This window comes from Benincasa hispida, chromosome 4, assembly GCF_009727055.1.
Source record: "Benincasa hispida cultivar B227 chromosome 4, ASM972705v1, whole genome shotgun sequence".
Lineage (NCBI taxonomy): Eukaryota > Viridiplantae > Streptophyta > Magnoliopsida > Cucurbitales > Cucurbitaceae > Benincasa > Benincasa hispida.
The window spans coordinates 41860904-41872335 of record NC_052352.1 but is presented as its reverse complement, the minus strand read 5'-3'; positions in this window follow the sequence as shown (position 1 = coordinate 41872335).

Here is an 11432-nt window from a genome sequence, read left to right as displayed (position 1 = left end):
AACATCAAATCATTCGTAAAAAATAATATACTACACATAATTAAATATGAAGATAAATAGTAATATCTTATCGTCGTCTAAAATTAGTTTTTGAATTCTTAAGTGACAAAGTTACATTTTTTTTATGAAGAACAAAAATTGATCCAATAATTGAGATAGTGGGCTAAATTAATTAACTAATTAATCTAAATTATCAACTAAACTATATGTTAATTAAAATATACTAATTATCTTCTAAATACTCTCATAAAAAAACTTAGAAATAATTTTCATTTTTTTCGATGTTTTGATTTTTTTTTTTATAAAATAATAGTTGTTGCTATCTTTTGACATTTTGATACGTGGAAAATTACAATTCATGTATTGACAATAAATTTTTCTCATTTTATATATGGATTGCATCTATATATGAATTATCTTTGCTTGGATAGTCATGTTATCTTAGCTTCAATTGCATCTATTACACTCAAAGGGCATTTGCAAACAATCTTGTCCTATTAGTGAAGAGAAAAATATGAATTTAATAAAAAAAAATGTAAGGGCAAGCGGGCGCACACGCATACACACACAGTTCATATTGTGGATTTGCTAATTTGATAAGAATATTTGGGAATTTATATGCTAAATTCTAGCAAAACACGAATTTACACGTTGAGAGCATGTTTAGGAGTGTTTTGAAATTGTTAAAATCATTTTGTTATGTTCAAAACTACTATGAAGCATATCTTTCATCACTCGAAATCAAATCAATGTTTAATTTTACATTTTTAGCGTAGTTTTCATATAAGTAGAACTTATTTTGAATCATTTTCAAGGTGAGTTTGACAATAGTAAAAAGTGAGTTTAACTATTTTTTAAATCACTCTCAAACATGCCATAAATATAAGTCTTGTGTCGATAAACAATATGGTATATAACACGCCTTTACTGTAGTGGAATCCAAGGTAGATGTGGATAAGTGATAGCTTCTGAAAGGTGCTATCTTATTCTCCTTAATTCGGGTTCGTTCTATAATTTTACGTTTTTATTTAATGATTTTGTAGATCTCGAGCATTAAGAATGTAGAATTGACCATCGGAGTCGAAACCGGGTCAAAAAAAACCAATTTGGAGTTCTGAATCATCAACCGAAGAAAGAAATGCAAAAATTATCAAAATATCTCTAGGCTAGTGTCGCAATGCTTGCGCAGTGCTGCGGTGCGATGCCATTCACATAAAGGTCAAAAAGCAGAGAACACATGCTCGTAAAAGCATCACGATGCCTACCTGCTATTGTAAATTTGATTTTTGCAATTTTAGGGTTCATTCTAAGTCTAATTTTCAACCTCTAGCTCTCTTTTTGTATTTGCATTTTCCTCTTTTCGCTTATTTTCATCTTGTAATTAGTTTCTGAATACTTGATTTCATCTTGGAACATTGTTAGTGGTTATGACAAGTCTCTTCTAGTTTAAAGTAGGAGAAAACCTCATCTAATTTGGTTGGGAGAACTTTGTAATTTCCGGTTTGCTTGCTAGTTTTTATGATTCTTGAATAAAGTTTAATTTATATGCATTGGATTTATGAACAATGTGGCCCATCTTCATTTTTTTTTTTTTTGTTAAGCTAGAGAGCGATGTATCTATGTATTAATCTCAATGAAGCAAGGGTTAAGACATGCTTGTGTATGAATTTTAGGTTGTTTAGGATTTTTTTTTTTTTTACAACATTGCATGATTAACTTAATTCAAGAATGGAATCAATTAGTAACTTAGGCTATCCGGATTGTTAATCGTCTTTGTTAAATTCCTTAGACTTAATGTGGATGCTTAATTCATATGGACGCCATCATACCCAATCAATTGAACATCTAGTTTAATTAAGTGATTAATTGATTTTGACGTTTGCTTTGGCAATCCAGGCAAGCGAGCTAAGTGTCACGGTCATGCTTGTCCATGGCGTGTTTCTCATGGCCACATGTCCGCCTCCACCTCGTTTTACTATGCTTTCATCCTATGTATTTCCTTTTGCTAGGTAGTTAGGTTTATGTGTATTTTCCTTAGTGAGTGACCGCTCGCCCATTTCCATATGCAAGGGTAGCGGATGTGTTTATGTTCATAATGCACTATATGGGAATAAGATTAACCATCACTTCTTCATACCCAGAGTGGTATGCTATAAAGTTGTTGTTATTGCTTATTGCTTTCTAGCCTACTACAATATTTCTCTTCTCTATTTTTACATTCTAACTGTTTGCGAAAACATTTTCTCCAAACCTGTTTTCTAAAACATTTTTCTCTAAAATGAGGGTGGAGGTTACGAGAGGTACACGGTGTGCCATCAGCGTTCCATATTCGAATTGTCTGACTTGTTCGTGAGCGGGAACAAGTATCGCACAATCCTTAAGTGAAGCTTTTGAAAGTGCAATTGTGACAGTTGGTATCAGAGCCAAATCGGCTCTTAAAGTTGAGAAGTTGTAATCATGTCTGCTACGAAGCAGTTGGGCAAGTCCCATGTTGATCGATTGGTCGAGATTGAAGAGAAAATGCTCTATTTAATAGAAGTCCCTGACCAGGTTCGGTTCCTAGAGACTCGGTTACAAGAATTCGCTGATAAGGCCGATGAAATTGATGCGGTATCTGGTCGCTTAAATGGGATGTCTGTCAAGGAATTGTTGACAAGGGTTGAGACCCTAGAGGCAAAAGTTACGATGAGTGGGCCTCTTGAGCGTGGGGATGGTTCGTCGAGTTCTGTTGCCCCGATAGAAGAGTGCGTCAAAGAACTAGACAGCTCACAGAGAGCGATCATTCAAATGGTGATTGAACTGTCTGAGGACTTTCGAGCCACCATCGATGTCATCTGGGCAGAGATTGCGGACATTAGTGTAAGAGTTAACCTCACCGTGAGAGCGGTGGGAAATCAAGCCCCACTCGGGGGTGCAGCCCAATTGAACAGGGTAAAAGTACCCGAGTCTAAGCCCTTATGTGGGGCTCACAACGCAAAGGCACTAGAAAATTTTATCTTTGACATGGAACAGTACTTCAAGGCTACGAACACAACGGCTGGAGAGTCGAAGATCACCCTAACGACAATGCACCTAGTAGAGGATGCCAAGTTAGGGTGGAGGTCCCGTTTCATGGACGTCTAAGGGGGTCAATGTACCATCGACACGTGGGAAAGACTGAAGCAAGAGTTGCATTCCAGTTCTTCCCCGAAAATATCGAGATTTTGGCAAGACATAAGCTACAAGAATTGAAACATATTGATACTACATGAAACAATTTGCCAAATTGATATTGGACATAAGAGATATGTCCGAAAAAGTCAAAGTTTTCTGTTTTGTCGAAGGCCTGAAATCGTGAGCAAAAACAAAACTGTATGAGCAGAGAATATAGGATCTCTCAGCTGCATATGCATCGGTCAAACGGTTATTTGACTTGATTGATGAATCTCAAGAGATGAGGAAACACTTAAGATCCCCTAATAGGGGGAGAAAGAGCAATAGTTTGAACCCTTCGAGAAACAATGAGGGAGATAAAGACAATAATGGGGATAGTAGACCCCCTTACAGACGACTATAAATACGTGGCAGAGGCAGAATCAGAAGAATTTTTATCAACCTTTATCCTGCTATATATGCAAGGGCTCGCACAAGGCGAGCAAATGTCTGGAACGAGCAGCCTTTAATGTTTTCCAAGCCTCATTAGCTTCAGACTGGAAAGGCAAAGTTGTTCAAGTAGAGGACAAGAATGTGCAAGTAGAGGAAGATAGAACCCCACAGGTTGGGGCCCTAAGATTTTTAGTTGCCTTCCAGAAGGATGTAGGAGAAGCAAAGGGGTCCTAAAGAAGTGGACTGATGTATGTTGATGCTTGGGTCAACTATAGATCGGCCAAAAGTACCATGGTCGATTCAGGGTCCACCCATAACTTTATGTCTGAAACAGAAGCTAAACGGCTGAATCTCCATTGGGAAGGAGGCGCAGGTAAAATGAAAGCAGTGAACTCTAAGGCCTTGCTAATTATAGGAATGGCAAAGAGAACAGTCGTAAAGTTGGGAGACTGGAATGGCCCTGCCGATTTCGTGATTGTCAAGATGGATGAGTTTGACATGGTGTTGGGAATGGAGTTCCTGCTTGAGCACGAGGTAATACTGATGCCGCTCACCAAGTGTTTAGTGATCACAGGGTCTATGCCCACCATTGCGCAGCCGAGATCAAATGGTCGAATGGGATGAGGATGATCCTGGCCCTCCAGTTAGAGAATGACTTTACCTACGAGTCAGTCGAAAACGCAGAAGAGAAGGCCCCCTAAGACATTCTACATGTCTTAGAACAGTGTCATATTGTCGAGTCGGACAGTTTACCCAAGTCCCCGATTCCAAAGAGGAGGAGAAGGAGAGGAAGGAAACCCAGACACCAAGAGTTCCTTCCAAGAGATTGGGTTTAAGTAAGTTTGTGCCTAGGACAATTTTGAAGTCAAGAAGAGAACATCGCCTTGTGAGCAACTTTAGAGGACCGGTGGAAGTCATCGAAAGGGTTGGGAAAACCTCTTATTGAGATGCGTTGATGCGTTCATTCCACCAACCTTGCATTGATCCTTCTATCATGCATTATCGTGTAGTCGCAATCGTGCAGTGAACGCATTTGCTTAATACCGCAACTTCTACATGATGACCGTAATCGCTTGACGATCACAACTTCTATACGATGGACGCATGCGGCTGATCACCGCAACACCCATGCGTTGATCGTATGCGTTCACCTTTGTGATGGAGAGTTTCTCCGCATACGGTAGTCTATGCGATAACCCGACTTCCGCGTTTGCATCCACTTTCTGTGTTATCTACAAAAATAGACAATTGAACGCATAATAACGCATAATAATGGGTTAGTCGAGATTCTCAATGTTGAATGCCGCAAACTCATTTTCTCATGGATTCCTAACATAATTGCCGCATATTATGCTTAACAGCCTTCATAATTCTAAATAAAAGGCCTAAGATGACATGCATTTCTGCATATCATCATGCAGCTACCATCGTGGATGGAGATTCATCCTGTCATTGACATAAGTGGACTGAAACCCTATCGTCCCAACCATGCCGAGGAGAGATTGAGGGTGGTGACCCATCCGCATGCCACAACGAAAAGGATGGTAGGAGAAGAAGCCTAAGAAGGACTTGCGGGAAAAAGCGACAGAGCTGAAAGACTATGACCAAGCTGGCAAGAGATCCTGGAGAAGTGAAAAAGCCTCCAAGACAGAGAAGATCGTTGGGAGCATGTGGAAGGCCTTAAAGGCACAGTAGGCTAAGTTCGAGCAACGTCGGTTGACGGGGACGTCATCCAATTGAATGGGAGAGAATGTCACGGTCATGCTTGTCCAGAGCGTGTTGTTCATGGCCACATGTCCACCTCCACCTCTTTTTACTATGCTTTCATCCTATGTATTTCTTTTTACTAGGTAGTTAGGTTTATATGTATTTTCCTTAGTGATTGATCGCTCGCCCATTTCTATATACAAGGGTAGCGGATGTGTTTTTGTTCAAAATGCACTATATGGGGATAAGACTAACTATAACTTTCTCATACTCGGAGTAGTATGTTATAAAGTTGTTGTTGTTGCTTATTGCCTTCTAGCCTATTACAATCTTTCTCTTCTCTATTCTTACATTCAAATTGTTTGCGAAAACCTTTTCTCCAAACCCGTTTTCTAAAACTTTTTTCTCTAAAATGGGGGTGGAGGTTGCGAGAGGCACCCGATGTGCCATCTGCGTTCCGTATTCGAATTGCATGACTTGTTTGTGAGCGGGAACAAGTGTCGCACAATCGCTAAGTGAAGCTTTTGAAAGTGCGATTGTGACACTAAGCATATGAACTACAAGCAAATTTATCCTTCGTGTTTTGTGACAACCAGATGAATGGGTGGAATTTATTCCCTAAACTAGATCTTTAGTCAATTATAATTCCATCTACATTCCCGGTATTTGCACTATTGCAATCTCTCTCTTTCCATTTCAATTCCCTGCAATCACGCAAACAAACAATCCCCCCCTCCCTCCATTGTTACTATTTAATTCCATTCTTAACTTAATAAAATATGTGATTCCCTGTGGAGATGACTCATTTCTACTAGCATACGAAGTCATAAGAGTCGAAAAAAATATCATTTGAATCAGGCCTCGGGAAGCTCGGTTCAATAAGATTGAAAAGGTGATATGCAGTTAGGTTCATAAAATTATAAACTAAACTACTATTTTTAGTTTTCAAAACTAACTTTGGCTTTTTAAAAACATTAGTATAAAATAGATGATAAAATATATAAACTCATAAGTGGAAATCATATTTACAAGCTTAAGTTTCAAATAAAAATAAATAAAAAACTAAAAACTAAAAATCAAATGATTGTCTAATAAGGCTTAAATGGTTATCAAACGGGACTTAAATAACCACATGTTTATCATTAAATTAATAAAACTTCAAATAAAAACAACACTAAGGATCTATTTTGTTGGGGATTATGCCTTAAATCTCGTAGTTTGTAATGTATAAACGACGATATTCATTTATTTAATAAAACAATGAGTTATTTATTTGATATTTAGAATTGTGTAATTCAATCCAATAAACAAAATTCGAGGTTATTTAATGTATGTGGTTGACATACGGGTGGATCATGTTTAGGTAATAACCTAAATGGTCTGTAGTATATAGATAAGGCCAAGTGCCTTATCCTAGTGACACTACATATATGATTCACTTTGTAATTGTACAATAGTTGTAAAGTGTTGCAAACGATTTGATCCTAATCGTTCATGTGGAAACATGTGAGTAAGAGTATCCTATACAAAGAGTTTGTATAATACCATATCGCGAAATGATTAGTCTTTCTTTATAATGATATTACTCGAAACGACTTGCATTTCACTAGGATGACCATAGGTAACTTAACCTTAAGCATGAGTGAGTTATGAACTCCTATCTATGAGGGCAATCCTTTGATCTGCATGGGTGAGAGTGATCTGATTTCCTACGTTAATATGCCTACCATTTTGGGGATTTGTCTAAGTAAAGAGCTGGGAACACAACAATACAAGATGAAATTCATTTCTTCCTGGTCATAGGTTAAGTAGATGAATTGCTCCCTTCATGACTGATTCCGGATCTTGAACGATGAGGTACCTCACCCTCTCACTAGGCAGAGAAGAGTCTAGTTTGTAGTTAGACTATAACCCATTGTTCACTAAAGAGATCAGTGGTACTTAAGAAGTTCGATATAACTATAGAGGTAAAACGGTAATTTTGATCCAGTTGTAGTCACAAACGATTCGTGAAAAGTCAACTCAATGTTGATTTATTATATCTATGGACACAAAAATATATCTACAATGCGAAGAGTGCAGTTGTCGGTCTTTAGTGGGATCATCAACAATTAATTAATGTTGGTTGATTGATTAAAGAGTTTAATTATTAATTTCGTATTATTAAAGCTTCTAATTTGTAGATCTATTAGGTCTTCTTCCTAGCTCACTAAGAATAAAATAAGGAATTAATAGTTTTGGAATAATTTGAATTGATCAGATTAGTTAAGAAAAAATTTATATTAATGTGATTAGTATAAAGTATACTGTATATTGATACATTATAATACATAGTTAATTATGAATATGATTTATAATTAATACTATGTATAAGAGAATTAGTATAATATATATTGATACATTATGGTTCATTGTGAATATGATTTATAATCAATAAGAGAGATAAATATTTAAATGAGATTCAAATTGGTATAATGTATATTGACACGTTATAATACATAGTTAATTATAAATATGATTTATAATTAATATTATATAATATATGAGAGTGATATATTTGAATAAGATTCAAATATAATTTTTATATAAATGAGTTTTATATAAATACTATAGGTTAAAATTTAATGTGAATATGATTTATATTAAAACTATAGGTTATAAGAGAGACGTGTGTTTTAATGTGATTAAAATGCCACTACAACAAATTTTACTCTTTATAACATTTCACTATAGTATTTTTTAAAAACAACTACAAAAAAGGAAGAGAAAAGGCAGAAGAAAATCTTAAAATTTTACTCATGCGTGCTTTCAAATTTTAGAAATATGGAGAAGTGTCATTAGGGCTCCAAACTTTTTTTTTTTTTTTTCCATTTCCCACCACTATGGTTTCTCTCCCAAATTCACACATTTCTTGTCTTCTTCTCTGATTCTCAAATCTATGGCTAGAGGCACTTCACAATCACGATCACGAGGTCTCCACGTCTTCAGTAAATTTCATCGCACAGGATCTGTCACTGGAATTTAATCTTTCGCTCATTTCGTATAAAATGTGTTTTTCCTTCTCAAATTTTTCATTCCCTAGATGAAATGTTAAAGTTTCTACTGACTTGGTGATTTAACACTTTGTTTCTGCCTTTTTCTCTATAAATTCACAGTTGTTATAGTCTCTTGAGGTTTCAATTCTACCAGTTGTGGACATATCAAAAGGAACGAGATTGTTCTTTTGCTGGTATTTTCTCTTTAGGTCGATCTAGTTCATGTGAGTGATGCAGATTACAGGGTATTTTTTTCATCTGTCTATTGGATTTATTCTCACTGAAAATATTTTCGTCCTTACCACCTAAATGACTACTAACTCAGGGGCAAAATGGGACAACTTGTCAAACTCCTGCCCATACTTTACCACTAACATACCTCTGCTTCAAATCAGAAATTCAACCAGCTTGTTATTCCGTGTGTTAGCAGAGAAGTATTTTTCATGGAAATGCTCTTTAAACTGATTCCACAATGCTAGCTCCCTGCTGGTATCAATCGTCTTTTTCCATAATACCAATTGAAGGAACTCTTATTCAATAGTACCTACGAGCGGAAGCGGATCTTTCCAATTCATTGTGACAAAATTACCGCATATACATTCAAAATGTACTAATATGCATTCATAATGCTAAAGAGATCAAGAGATCATACCATATGAAGATTTATTCTTCACAACGAGTCTAAAACCCAACCGTCTACCTCAAACAATCACCACTTGGATAGAAGGAAACAGAGAATACGCCACCACTCAGAGCACTCAATATTTTTGGAGTAAGAATCTAAAGTGTGGGCTTTGTTCGGATTTGGTAGAGGGAAGGAGGAAGAGAGACCGTACACAATGATCGAGCAAGTGGGAGATGAAGTCGTCTATCGCATAGACAAGATGCTTCATCGTTTAGGTGAAGTATATGATCGTGTAGGAAAAAGTAAGCGATCATCTAAACGATCGTGTAGGAAAGGATAAGCGATCGTGTAGAAAAGGGTGAGCGATCGTCTAACCGATCATGTAGGAAACACTAAATAATCGTCTATATGATAGTTTAGTAAATATCAAGAGCTAAATGATCGCTTAAAAAAAGGTAAACGGTCGTTTAGTTAATAGCACGCGAAGGTGTAATTGGTAAGCGATCGCTTAGCAATATCATATATGTAAGCAATCGTATAGGCACTGATTTTCCAAACGATGACACTCTTTTTAACACAATGTCCACGCCTCCATGATCAATACACCATCAACTATTTATGCATCTCAAAGTGAACTTTCAATACATTCATCCGTTATTTAAAACAGAAAAGACGCCGTCCCATTTCCTTTATAACCGTTCAATGAATGTGATCTCATCATATTCATACATATAAATTAATATCATATATTAATTATAGTATTTTCCTCTACTAGATATAAATCATATTTATATCCAATTTTCTCCAAAATTATATCATATTTAATTAACTCATTCAATTATATCATATATAATTGAACTCCCTCTTGTCAATTTAAACATTTCAAATTGACCAAAAAACTGACTCTCAACTTATATCCAAGCTACCAAGGGGACCTTATAGACCCATAGCTCGAAGCTCCAATGGTACGTGAATAGCTGACTAAACTCTTTAGTCACAATATCCACCATCAGTTAACTGCCAGGCATTCCACTAAAGGCCGACAGTTGAGCTCTTCTTACCATAGATATATTTCTATGTTTATTGGATATAATCAATCATCAGTACGATGACCGTTCACATATGCTCGTAATTACAGTAGGCCAATTAACTGTTTTGCCCCTGTAATTACATCTTCCTTCATAAGTACCACTGATCCCTCTAATGAACAATACAACATAGTCCTACAATGTGTGAACACCTCTCGGGCCATGAGAAGGTGTGTGGAGCCACATCGTTCAAGCCCTGGGATCAACCCTTAAGAGAGTAATCTATCTACTTACCCCTACTTTGAGAAAGGAGTGAACTCCATCTTGTGAAGTTGGGTTCCCAGCTCCCAAATCAGACGAATCCCTAAAATTGTAGGTTTGAGTCGGCGCTCTAGCCACTCGCACCCATGCAAATCAAAAGACCACCCTCAATGGCAAGAGTTCCCAACTCACTCAAGATTGAGGTCATGTTACCTATGGTCATCATAGTGAAGTGAAGTCTCAGTCATGAACGGAATTATATGACAAGACATTAACACTTCGAGATCAAGTCTTATACAAACTCTTTGTATAGGATGCTCCTGCTCATATGTCCACTACACGAATGATCAGGATCAGACCATCTGTGACAAGTCACAACATTTGTAATAATTCCATAAAGCGGGCCGCGTCCGTAGTGTTACCAAGACAAGGCTTCCTTCTTATATCCATATAATACAGAATATTTTTGTTGTCACTTAAGACATGATCCACTTGTATGTCACTACATACATGCTTAAGTTACATAAAGACAACCATGGATATTAAGTTTATTGGTTTGTGGTAAAATAAAACAAAGTCAAGTAGTGAAGTAAACATCATTTATATTATACATCACAATTGTTCATACAAAGTTGTTTACAAATGACAGGACACAAGACTTTAGGGCACAAACCCCAACAGTAGGATCCTTCAGCGACCTGTCGAAGGTATGAGGATTGTATTTTCTGAAATCCCTAAATTGTTAACTTCAAAGAACAGGTTCTACATGTTCTGGTTTTGGGTTGGGTTCGTTGCACCTGGACTGATGGTATTGGTACATGTTGAATCCGATTAGTTTGAGCTACTTGCTTTGCCACTGCACTGCGAGCTAGTTCTTGTATCCTCCCTAACAAAGATGATGTAAGGGCTTCCCCAATTTGTGCTGCCATCGATTCCTCATCAACCTGAGCACCATGTAGGGTCGAAGCTATCGAACATTCTAACTCCCACCGACTCCACCCTTTTGCACTTCTAGCGCGAAATGGTTATGGGCTTGGGGATCTCAAACTTGGGGGTCATAGACTTGTGGATCCTAAAACCCTTTTCTAACCTTCGTTTTTACTCAAACTTTTGGTGTCATATCATAACATTCACACATAGTCGACTTATAGCAAATTCTATCTCAACAAAAACATGGCAATTACAACTGTA